This window comes from Coenobita brevimanus, chromosome 49 (genome assembly GCF_032717465.1).
Source record: "Coenobita brevimanus isolate Jiangsu-jjx chromosome 49, ASM3271746v2, whole genome shotgun sequence".
NCBI classification, from domain to species: domain Eukaryota; kingdom Metazoa; phylum Arthropoda; class Malacostraca; order Decapoda; family Coenobitidae; genus Coenobita; species Coenobita brevimanus.
The window spans coordinates 1,041,630-1,055,076 of NC_137002.1; the positions used below are offsets into that span (position 1 = coordinate 1,041,630).

The 13,447-nt window shown below is 45.0% G+C and overlaps 1 non-coding gene across 1 annotated transcript; it reads left to right on the forward strand.

The window, feature by feature from the left end:
* Positions 1-3,661: 3,661 nt before the first annotated feature.
* Positions 3,662-3,733, forward strand: TRNAD-GUC (transfer RNA aspartic acid (anticodon GUC)). Its single transcript has one exon. It is a non-coding gene; the product is annotated as a tRNA-Asp (tRNA).
* Positions 3,734-13,447: the final 9,714 nt, after the last annotated feature.

A 13,447-nucleotide genomic window follows, 5' to 3' on the forward strand; every position in this document is an offset into this window, starting at 1 on the left:
CTGAATAAAGCACCTACGAAACGAAAAGGTTAATGGACATAGCCACCCGAATTTAATGATTTATCTCCACTGACATAAACAAAAATGAATATAATAAATTCCGTTTTTTTTTTTTTTTTTTAAAGGGATGTGGATTAAGGCAGAACTGTAGTCTTTAAATCCCTGCTTATACCCTCAACCCCTTCAATCCGGTGACATTTCAATCCAGCCACCACGAGACGATTTACATGACACTGGAGGGGATAAATACTGCACTAACCCCTACCTTTACTCGGTGACTCTTCTTAACGTAAACAAAAACGTCTGACAATAGTGAGAATAAAGTGTAGTAAATGGTAGGTCACTGGGTAGAAGGGATGCGCTGGAGATTAATTTAGCCTAGCCACGGGGCCCTACACCTCGCAAGGAGTATCACTGGACGAACTTAATACTCTTTTAACTCCTTGAGGTCGAGGACGCCTTTACATCTCTATTTTTTACACCTCCAAATTAAACTGAACTATCAAGGTAAATTCTTCCACTAAAGGGGTGACAAACATTATCCATTAAACTCCCCCAGTGCACAACGCCTTCCCAACGCTAAATCCAATCATAAGGTGGGAATACGAATAGACGTAAATTGGCGTTGTCTGGGTGAAGGAATCAATGAATCTTTGTCAATTACTTTCATCTGTATTTAGACTTAACTGAAACCTACTGGAAGTACCATGCATGCCTTAAATCAGTAATACACATTTTTCATATACATACAGGCAAAACATACAAATTCGAATATAAACACCTATGGAACTTACACACACACACACACACACACACACACACACACACACACACACACACTACGACTACACCGGCACCCAAAGATTAAGGGTTAAGAACAGGGCCGAGGAAGGAAGGCATAATTATAGTTATTAGGTGAACAGTGATCACATTTACCTATCGTCAGGAATGGGTGCACTTCACTAATCTATACAGCATGATACTGAACGATATTATTAAGGCTTGAACGATGCTAAGGGCCAGTGGGGTTACGAACTCCTTAAAAGAGACTACGGTGGAACGCTATGTCGAATATTTATCTTCATTATCATATATATAGATACACAGATGGATGGATGGATAGATAAACAGAGACATAAAGCTATACACACATATATACAGATGGAAAGCTATACACAGGCCTACGTATACTGAGATAAAGATATATAAAACCACTATTCCCAACGGCTTACCCTTCGCCACACATCTGCAATCCACTAACATGCTTCAGTGTAAATTACCATGCTAATTAATGAGCATAAAAAAGGAAACCTCAAATTTCGCGTGTTGATATGGTGTGACATCTAACCTCAGTAATTCCCATGAAATGCTTAATAAAAAATAATAAGAAAGAGGCGTTTGGAATTATTATCCCTAGGAACAATTATGCCAAGTTTGGGGCGAATTCGTGAGGAAATAAGAAAATACAGATCTCTATACTTTAGCCTGCTGACTTAATTAACTCGTAAGTGCAATTAATCCCATAAGACCAGAGACGCTTTCTTCATATTGCTCTATATTTTACTTGTTACCTACAGACGATTTTCTTATGCTCCTGACAGACCGTTTACAGTGAGAGGGTTTGGCAGAGGCTTCTTTAACTCCTTTATTGCGGACTGCGTGGTAGCTGCAGAGAGAAGCAAAAGGAACGAAAAGGCAATGTTACGCAAAACTAAGCTCGAGAAAGATTATATGTGTGGAATCGATTATGCAGATGATCCATTACACGTGTAAATGCTGGGTGGGAGAAAGACACAGGTTAGACACAGATCTGTCTACGTATCTGTCTATCTATATGAGAGAGAGAGAGAGAGAGAGAGAGAGAGAGAGAGAGAGAGAGAGAGAGAGCGTAAGTGTAATATATTAATCAACCAAAATAAATCGCTAAGGAAGAGGTATGACGAAGCTACGAATGCCAGTCTTTTAAACGCAGCGTGTCCAAACATCTCAAAATAGACGGATCATGAATACGGCTCCCTGGTACCAGGTTCTTATATTTTCTTGGAGCAAATAATCTTGCGAGCTTCTGGCCTGTGGTTCTCTCTTCCTCTCTCTCTCTCTCGCACACGCACACGCACACGCACACACACACGTTACTGTACAATATGGACCCCTTCCAACCAGGAACCAAGGAGAATCCATGGATCACTAATGTAACTCCGATACCACAGAGAAACATTAGAGAGACGCATTACAGAACTTCCTATGTAACCTCTAATGTAACCCGCTTCCGTTCCCTTGCTGAGTTATATTGAAGTGTTTAATTACCTGCGCCTTAATATAACGTGGAAAATAATTGGGTCAGTAAGGCATAGCGGTTGATGTAGAGTGTCATAAAGATGCCTAGGCCCTTTCCTTCACCCCCTTCTCCTCCTCCTCTCTCTTTCCTGTAGGCCTATCCTCGTCATAATTGGCTACCTTATTGCTGGATGGTTCTCTCTCTCTCTCTCTCTCTCCTTGTACATGTACAGTATATTATATTGATAGACAGATACATAGACTCAGACAGTCAGACATGTAGAGAGATATAGAAAGACAGACAGAGAGACAGATACTGAGGCAGACATGGTAGATACTGAACATGGGTGTCAACTGATAGACAGACAGGCTGACAGAAACAAACACACAAATACGTAAACACAGCTCGCCTCACTGACACACCCCTTCACATCCCTACCACTCCACACTCCCCTCCACCCATCCTACCCCTTCCCTACCCATCCCACCCCTTCCCCACCCATTGCCCCCTCCCCCACCCATCCCACCCCTTCCCCAACAACATCCGGGGCATGGCAGAACTACCGCCAACGTCCAATTACCCCCGGGAACGTAAATGGGGCTGTTAGTGTCGCTTCGTGTCGGGGGAGAGATTGAGTTATCAGAGGGGGAAGGCTCAGTCCGGATTCTTAATTGCCTGGGGTTGGGAGGCGAATGGGGTGGGGGTTGTTAGTGTGGGGTGAATTAGAAGGGCAGAGATGTGTGTGTGTGTGTGTGTGTGTGTGGATGGATACAGATATAGAGACAGACTGATAGATCTGAGAGAGAGAGAGAGAGAGAAATAGGAATACATTATTACTTTATTCTTGCTAACTATTCTAATCAGCTCAGGGGACACTCGTACTGAAGAGGTTAATGAAGGATATATCAAACCCACTTAAAAAAAAAAATGAATAAAATCATTTTAAGCTTAATGAGAATAGAACACAGACGTCATCGTAGAGAAAGGATTCATGGGAAGGTTATTACACTGGGATGGGATGGGATGGGATGGGATGGGATGGGACGGGACGGGGATATGGTTGGATGGGATGGGATGGGATGGGACGGGACGGGGATATGGTTGGATGGGATGGGATGGGATGGGACGGGACGGGGATATGGTTGGATGGGATGGGAGGGGGATGGATGGGATGGGACAGGATGGGATGGGATGGTGGCTAATAGGGCTGGAGGTTATGGAATACACAGTCCACGCAGATCTTACGGTCCATTTACTGCCCAATTACACAAGCAGAGAGAGAGAGAGAGAGAGAGAGAGAGAGAGAGAGAGTGGTTCCTCTATACGTATGCCATAAGCCTGGATGAACTGTTTATAAATGTGAAACACTAGCAATAGTTTCAGTCCTCGGTAGTATAGTGGTTAGTATCCCCGCCTGTCACGCGGGAGACCGGGGTTCGATTCCCCGCCGGGGAGGACCATGTTTTACCGTCCGATTTGCTCAACTTCCAGCGATACGCAAGATGTCGAGAATCGGAATTTGAGACAGGAAACTTAGGCCTTTAGAATATGATAATCTCGGACTCACAGCATAGATTCCTGCCCAGGTGAACATGTCTCGCCATTCTTCACGTCAATGGCACTGATATCAGAAGCCAGCCTGGATATGAGAAGCCAGCCTGGATATAACAAAGCTGCCAGGCTGGTGTCCGTATTGAGAATCCACTCTTAAAAGAGGAACGATTCAGTTTTGATTAAGTCACTATTTTCTGTTACCAGATAATCAGATTTTACTAAAAACAAAAATAATGGCATCTTCATTAAGAAATATTCTGAACTGCGTATCTATACTTACATAAATCATCAACTACTACGCCTCTTTAAGTGATGGAATTTATAAAACAAATATAATATATGCATTAAAACTTAACCGTACAAAAACAGGACTTACAGCCTATATCAATCGCCAGGGGAAAAAATAAATGATTCTATTTTTTTTCTTAACCTTTTTCCCAACCCTTCCCAGAAGAGTATGAGTTTGAAGTGTGTTACATGAGTGTGTGTGTGTGTGTGTGTGTGTGTGTGTGTGTGTGTGTGTGTGTGTGTGTGTGTGTGTGACTGACGGTCAGATACAAACATAATAACACACACACAAACACACACACACACACACACACACATACACACACACACACACACACACACACACTGGGGGATACGTAACCTCTTCAACCCTAGTAGGTGTTTTTCTATCCCTGCTACGTAAACAATTTCTAAACTTAAGTTCAGAGAAAACGTTTGGAACTAAATCGGTTAGTGAAGATTATGTATAAAGCCCCAACAACTCAAAAAACAAAAAAACCCTAATATGAATAAATAATTATCTAGTACTAACAAGATAACAAACAACTCCAATAATAATAATAATAATAATAATAATAAATAATAATAATGTTAGCTTAAAGAAGGAATTAAAAGCAGAGGTAGAAGTGTCAGAGTTATGAAGAAAGACAGACAGATGAAAGACAGACTCTTGATGAAAGGCAGAGACAGATGATGAAAGACAGACAAATGATGAAAGGCAGAGACAGATGATGAAAGACACAGTTAAAGGTCGAGGGAGTAGTGAAGAGTCAAAGGTCCATGTGTTAGGCTGGACAAAGAATGACTGAGGCAGAGTTAGACGTTGGGGTTAGAGGTAGAGGAAAGGTTAGAGGTTGAAAATAGTGCTCCAGGAGTGTCATGGGTCAAAAAGGTTAGAGAAAGACAGAGGCAAAGACTGAAATTAGAGGTACAGTGAGAGGTTAAAGTATGAGAGGTAGAGAATCAGTGAGGCAGAGAGTGGCAAAGCTGGTGGTAGATCACGTCGGAGAAGCGACTGAGGTTGAGTCAAAGGTGTACGATAGAAGTAGAATATTGAGGTAGATTTTGAGGTACAGGCAGACGTTCGCATTAAAGGTAAAATTGCAGGTAGACAGGTAGAATTTAAAGGAAGATTTTCAAGGTGGACAGCGGTAGATTTCAGAGGCGAAGACAGTCAGAGGTGGATAATAAGTTACAAGTAGACGCCATAGTTAGCTCGAAACCTAAAAGCCCTGTTAGTGAGAATATGGAAGGAAGGTGGGGAGAGGGGTGCTTAAATAGGGGGAGATGGTAGATAAGGGTGTTAATGCTACCGGTAATTAAGACCAAAAATAGCACAGTTACCCATCATTACAGTCCTTGCATGGGTGAATTAAGAGGTGTGTGGGAGAGTGCGATCAGGTAGGGTCTCACTCCCCCCCCCCTCTCTCTCTCTCTCTCTCACACACACACACACACACACACACACAATTCTTACACCTTCCTCTCCTCCATATACCTCCCCCTCATCTCTCCCTCCTTTTATTTTATTTTTCTACTAAGGGTCATTTACCTTCTGTGCTCTCTCTCTCTCTGAAAATTCTATCTTTCTAAATACATATATCTCGTTTGTCGCCCCTGTGCTTCTTCCCTACGGTGACTGATCGCTTGCCGGATCTGATAGCGCCGGGGTTCGATTCCTGATACGGGCTGCCACTTAATTCAGGTGTTCGTTCATCCTTTGCGAGTTTGGGGGTAAGTAAAATGAGCAGCTACAATATCGCCTAAGTGAACTATGGTAACTGGCTGATGCGGTGGCCTTGTATCAATAAACAGGGGGTGAATGCCGTCACAGGCTCGAAGGTCTAAGTTGAGAGAGAGAGAGAGAGAGAGAGAGAGAGAGAGAGAGAGAGAGAGGCGGTAGGTGGGGGGGAGGGAGGGATGGACCAGGAGCCTCCCTACCGCCATCTCTTGAGAGCAAATGTAACTAAATCATCCAAACTCACTCTCTCTATTTCACATAACACTTCCACCCTCTGGCCACCGTGAATGAACTCTGGGATTTAGCTTCTGAAAAAGAGGGGAGAAAATCGCGTTTCCCTGCCCCTCTTCATCGTTTATCATTTTATTATCCAACCACCCAATTCATATGCTACTTCTTCTTCCTATTTAATCATCTTTTCCTTCACTCATTTCAAGCTTGTACTCTTCCTTTAATATTTTCTCATTATTAATATCAGTTTTATTTTTTTTCCTGCCTTGAGTAATGTTTTTCCACCTTTAATATTAATTTTCAACATTACCTTCCTCATAAGCATCTATACCAACGCTCAGACTACTACTACTACTACTACTACTACCGCCGACCACCACCAACACAATCACCCCACCTACTACTACCACAGACCACCACCAACACAATCACCCCACCTCCTACTACCAACATCACCACCACCACCACTACTACTACTATTACCCCCACGACCACCATTACTATCATCACTACTTAAACACTACAGAAAAAGGTTCATATCAAACAAACTTGTTAATTTCTAATATAACTTTTAATACCATAATTCTATACACCCTTTTGGCATCAGAAGTAAATCTTATGTACAAAAAAATAATAATAAAACTGAATAAATTACAACAGTGAGATCAGGGTCAGGTAAGGTCACCCGAGAGAGAGAGAGAGAGAGAGAGAGAGAGAGAGAGAGCAGGTGGTTTGTGGAGGTAATTGGGGTAAACAAAGGGAATTTAACGAGACAGGGATAGGCGTGTGTGTGTGTGTGTGTGTGTGTGTGTGTGTGTGTGTGTGTGTGTGTGTGTGTGTGTGTGTGTGTGTGTGTGTGTGTGTGTTCTGGTAGCTATGAAAGTAAAGACAAGATTTAGAAGAAGTAAAACAGTACACACAATGCATAAAAAGGAGGGTGACTCATGAATAACGTTTATACTCAAATAAATTACTACGAAAGGTCCTACAACAAAATAAAAATAATAATCGTATAATGAACGCATACAACAGTTCACTATACGTCAGGTCTCAAGAATTTCGTAAAATAAAGGAGTTTGGGAGCAACTTTGTACAGAACAGTAAAATGAAAGACAAATAACCTCAGCTACGGTGGATGTCAGCTGATTATAATAAACACTGATGGTATATGATGATGTGGCTGGCTTTGCAGTTCAGTAAACATTATGATATCTTCTGTAGAGCATCAATAAACATCACATCTCTACCACCACAGGATTGCTTAAACATCCTGGTCTGAGAAATAGCATTGGAATCTATGTATGTTTGGGGACTAAAGTGTTTGGCAGAATGGATGCTAAATTAATTGTTCAGGTGGCTTTCTTCAACAGTACACATTAATCTTGGAAAAAAAAAATCGCGTGAACATTACCACGATCATATTAACAGCAATGAGAGATCTTTACATATCTGAAGACCGAAATGTTTGGCTGAATATAAACACTACAGATGGTGTACTGAGTGATGTAACTAGCTGACTTTCAAATTCGATGAATATTTAGATATCTTAAACACAGCATGAGATCTTTACCAAACATTTAAAGACAACTACTGGTATGCTGATCATTAGCACCTGATATCAAAACAGATTACGCAGCACTGGATGGAACAATTACTCTATAAAAAGCAATGGTGAAAATATTACACCTTAAACATCCCTCTTTAAACAGCAGTGAAAATATATAACTTCTTAGAATGGCAATTATGAGGAGGCATTTACGACCTTTAAATACCACTTACGATAAACAATATATAATCATTAACTAGCACTGATGATTTATGCATAACGAAAAAAATACTAAGCAGACGCATTATCAGCTTGAGTGACGGAGTTTGAATACCACTAAAATTAACATAACTTGAGTATGACTTATAAAAGTAACATTGCTTGTGTGACTTGAATCTTAACACGTGTGGAGTGGATTTTAACATGTATGGAATGGATTTTGACGTGAATGGATTTTAACACGAGTGCAGTGGCTTTTAACACGTGTGGAGTGGACTTTAACACGTGTGGAGTGGATTTAATACGTGTGGAGTGGATTTTAACACGTGTGGAGTGGATTTTAACACGTGTGGAGTGGATTTTAACATGTCACTAACTTAACATCTTGGTAAAAATTCAAATAATGAGTTGTAAACATCAGTGTCGTAGGCGTTAAAATCTAAGGTCTTTTCTTCTACATGTCACGTTTTAGTACTACACTAACACGAGATCATTCGGTGTAAACAATAATAATAATCCACGCAACATCATCCCTCACATTGCGACGGTAAACTACTTCGCCCAACTGAACCCAACTCGACGTCTTTCCTCTGCCGCAACAGCCAACTCTTTATAAATTTTCTAATCGCCTTCTGAGTCCTCCTGTTGTACTATTTTACTGTGAGATCCACGTTACATATTAAATTATTTCTTTGGGATATAAAAATGGGGGGGATTCAGTCTGCCTTCTCTAGACATACGTTATTTTTACTCTGGCTTCCATGAGACGGTTTTCTTCGCAAAGGTAAACTGTAATGATGGTTGAAAAATAAGGGGAATAAAAGTGAAGCTCATTCTAATAAAACAGTCTCGATGCAGCCTGAATAAAAGATAATTGTCCATGGCAAAAATAAGGTAAAAAAAAAATGAGGGAGTGAGAGGGGGGGGGATCTTAAGAAAATGTTGCACTGAGTTTTCTAATTAATGTCCGCTTCCTCCCGCCTTTTGTCAGCGCCCCTGGTGGCCAAGGGTGAGGCGGTGGAGTCGAGGAGCTCCGTCTTGAGTTGCACCTTGACCCTCGGCGTTCGCACCTCCGTGAAGTAGTCGGTGATCTTGCGCGTCTGGACCTTGGCAGGGGTGGGTCGTTGCTGTAGGCGTTTGACTGGCTTGCCGGAGGGGGACGTCGTTGTCGTGGGAGAGGGGCAGCGCGGGACAGTCGTCAGGCACGTCGTGTGGGATGACGTGTTCGTACTCAAGTCTTCGCTGGTTGTCGTCGCGGCGTTGGGAAGTGAAGTGTGCGTGCCGTCGTTAACCTGGGATTCGGAGTCGGTGTTTTGAGTGTGGGCGGTGGCGTCGGGGAGCTGAGTGTGGGTGGCGTCGGGGAGCTGAGTGTGGGTGGTGGCGTCTGGTAGCTGGGTAGAGACGTCGGAGAGCTGGGTGTGGGTGGCGGCGTCGGAGAGCTGAATCTGGGTGTGTGTGGGATCTGGTAAGTGGGTGTGGGTCGTGCCGTGGGAGTGGGTGGCAGGATGGTGGTGGGGCAGGTACGGGTATGGGGCAGCAGCAGTACACGTCCAGGTGAGGGGACCCGAGAGTGGTGTCATGCTCTGAAAATCGAAGTTCCACGTAGCGGCGTCTGCTGATGCTGCGGACGATAGCTCCTGTCTTGCGAACTGGATATTGCGGCCTGGATCAGAAGCTGTTGCGAAGAGCCGCCTGCTGACCCGACCCGCTGACCTGCTCTTGGGTCCCCGGCGCGCCCACACGCCCGCACCCACACCCACGCCGTCCACACAGGCCAGGCCCATGATGTGTTGAAGGGGGCGCTGAAAAGTGAATTGTTTGTTCTGCCTCACTGCTGAATTAGGCTTGTCAACGCTGATCTGCTGAGTCACGATGCTCTCTCGGGAGGCCACACAGCACAGCACAGCACTGCACCACACAATCCCTCACTGCGTCACAACCAAATCTCAAGTTCCCGGTATCCGCACCTCAACACTACGACCAATGCTGAGTTCAGAGGCACACGCTGGTGACCTCTGACCTATGACCTCCACTTGGTGACCTGTGGGGGCACCTCAGGCCTCACCCGTACCCGTGTGTGTCTGTGTGTGTACCTGCCTCGCTCACACACACACATACACACGCACACGAAGTCACTGGCGAGGATGGGGACAACACTTCCCTTGAACTTTTGTCACTGTCCACGTTCACTGTCACTGTCCTCACTATCCTCGTCACAGTAGGGCACGACGTGAATAACAACCCCTCCTGTACTGTGGTGGCGTAGGGGGGCGAGGCTAGGCGAGGGTAGGGGTGAGAGGGAGCGAGGGAGGGAGGGAGAGAGAGCGTGCGGTCCCCTCGCCCGTTGGAGCCAATCTGAGTCTAACCACGCTCGCTCGAGGAGAGAGGTGGAGCTAGCGAGTAGGGGAGGGGAGGAGGCGGGGAGGGGAGGGAGGAGAGAGAGAAGGGAACGAGTGAGAGGGGGGGGAGAGGGAGGAAGGCCAGAATGGGAGAGGGAAGATGGGAGGGAGGTGCAGCTATAGTGAAGGGGTGGAGAGGAGAGAGAGGGTTTGAGCTAGCGAAGGGGTGGAGAGAAGGGAGGAAAGAAGGGAGGACAGGAGGGAGGGAGAAGATGCGGGGGGAGGGGAGGGGAGGAAGAGAACGAGTGGAGGGAGAAGGGTAAGGCAATAACAGTGGAAGGGACGGAGGAAAGGGAGAGAAGAGGTGGAAGGGGGGAAAGGCTAAGAATAAGGGAGAGAACGAGAGGAGGGAGTGGGGGTATGTGAAGGGGTGGAGGAAGGGGAGAGAGTCGGGAGAGGAGAGCGAGATGGGGCTACGTAAGAAGAAGGGGGGAGGAGGGTAGGGAACGAGGAGGAGGGAGAGACGGAGGGAACGAGAGGGAGGAAAGAAGTGACGGGAGAGATGGAAGGAGAGAAACGGGAAAGGGGGGTGAAGAGCAAGGAGACGCAGGGGAAGAGGGAAGAAGGAAGAGGTAAAGTAAGAAAGGGTGAGAGAAAGGGAAGGGTGATGAAGAGGAAGTAAAAGGGGGAAAGGGTGAGGAAGGAGGGATACAGAGGGAGGGAGGGAGGGAAGAGTGACAGGGAGGAGGGGCTAGGGAGGTGACTAAGCTGGAGAAGGAGAGAGAGAGGAGGAAGGAGAGAGGGGGGAGGGGAAAAGGGAGAGAAGGAGGTGAAGGTGAGAGGGAGGCAGTGAGAAGGGAGGGAGGGAGAAGGGGGGGAGGGTAGAAAAGGCGTCAACCCCGGGCCGGTGCTGGGGTGAGCGCGTCAGTTCACCGCGTCTCTCTCTCTCTCTCTCTCTCTCTCAGTTGCTTACCATACTCGCACTTCCTCTCTCTCTCTCTCCCTCTCTCTCTCTCATACGACAAGGGTGTACATTTTCCTTTATAAGGCCGGATCACCACCTCGGGGCCGTATGGTCGTCTGAGTATCTACGTAACACTCTCTCTCTCTCTCTCTCTCTCTCTCTCTCTCTCTTCTATTTTCTTCAACGCAGACGTCAATCGCCACTACCAATCATCATCATCATCACAGCCACCAAAACAATCATCACCACCACCACCACCACCACACTCACCATCAATCATCAACACCAAAACAATCATCATCACCACTAATACCAAGACGACCACCATCACTACCATCACCATCATCATCATCAACACCACAACCACAATCATCATCACTACTAATACCAAGACGACACCATCACTACCATCATCATCATCAACACCACAACCACAATCATCATCATCAACACCACAACCACAATCATCATCATCATCACCACTAATACCACAACACCATCACCACTATCATCATCATCATCAATTTCCTCACACTGACAATGGCAAAGGTGAACCTCTTTGATCTCTCTGGGGAAATGAATCAGAGGAGAAAATAAACCCCTAAGTGAACCCCCCCCTACAATCACTTCTCAACCCCTTCAACACGATGACACAATTCTTGTATTCTTTCTTGCCCCAGACGATTTGTTTTGGCTACTGAGGAAAATCTATGGAAAATTCAGTTGTTTATCATATTCTTGTTGTTCAGAGGGTTTTATTCAGATTAGGAAAAGCCCCTGGTGGTGAAGGGGTTAATGGAGGTGTTAAGGGAGGTATTTCTTGTATTCTATCCTGCTCCAGACGATTTGTTTTGGCTACTGAGGGAAATCTATGACTGGAAAATTAGGTTCTTTATTATATTCGTGTTTAGCCAGTTTTATTCAGATTAATAAAAGCCAATGGTAGTGAAGGGGTTAATGGAGGCTGTATCTAACCCCTCCAGCTCTAAACGTCTCTCCAAAGCTGAGGAAAACCGTCTGGATAGCGAGAAAGAAACGAAAAAGACGTCACAGTAATGGAAGATTATAAAGGTAAATCCCTTCTCAAGATGATGATGATATTTAACTTGGCACAGGTGAAACGTTTTGGGGTGAGGGCGTTAATCTCAGTAATTAGCGAGAGAGAGAGACTGCGTGTGTGTGTGTGTGTGTGTGTGTGTGTGTGTGTGTGTGTGTGTGTGTGTGTGTGTGTGTGTGTGTGTGTGTGTGTGTGTGTGTGTGTGTGTGGCCAGATGAACGCTACTACTTGTGTATGTATGATATGAATAGGATTGAATCAGGTGTATGCATTTATTCAGCTACTTACAAGACCGGTACACACACACACACACACACACACACACACACACACACACACACACACACACACACACACACACACACACACACATAATCGAAATGCAAATACTTACAAAAAATACACACACACACACACACACACACACACACACACACACACAATCGAAATGCAAATACTTACAAAAAATACAACACACACACACACACACACACACACACACACACACACACACACACACACACCTGGTTCACCTGAGGGTATAGTAATTCTGACCTTGACACAGGGGTGAGGCGGGTGCAGATTACAGGGAGGAAGGCAGGGAGACAGGTAGGGAGAGAGAGAGAGAGAGAGAGAGAGAGAGAGAGAGAGAGAGAGAGAGAGAGGTGGCGGGTAGGAAGACAGGCAGTGAGACGGGTAGGGAGGAGACAGGTAGTTAGGGAGAGAGACGGGTAGGTAGGTGGGAAGAGGTAGGGAGTTAAGGAGAGAGGTAAGAAGACAGGCAGAGGTAGAGACGTGGGGGTAAGTAGGGAGAATAGCAGAGAGGGAGAGAAGTGGGGAGAGATGGAGGTAGGTACGGAGAATAATATATAGGTAGGGAGAGAGGGAGAGAGGTGGGAAGTCAGGAAGAAAGGTTGGTTGAGAGGGAAACTGGAAAGGGATATGAGTTACAATAAAAAGACCCTACCTTTTTTTTTTTTAAGTGGTGAAAGGAAAAACTATCTCAATATTAAAACTTCAGGGGCGAAGATGTACGCAAGTAAATAATATCCAATAGTGAATATGGAAACAGATGTGACGATTATAGGACGTAACAGCGCATCCGGCAACGAAACACTACGAACAGACACGAAACACTAAGAGTAGATACGTAATTGCACTATATATGCCGTACTACAGAGCTGTGTTGTATAAGGAAGTTGTAGGGATGGAAACAGGTCATTCTATGTG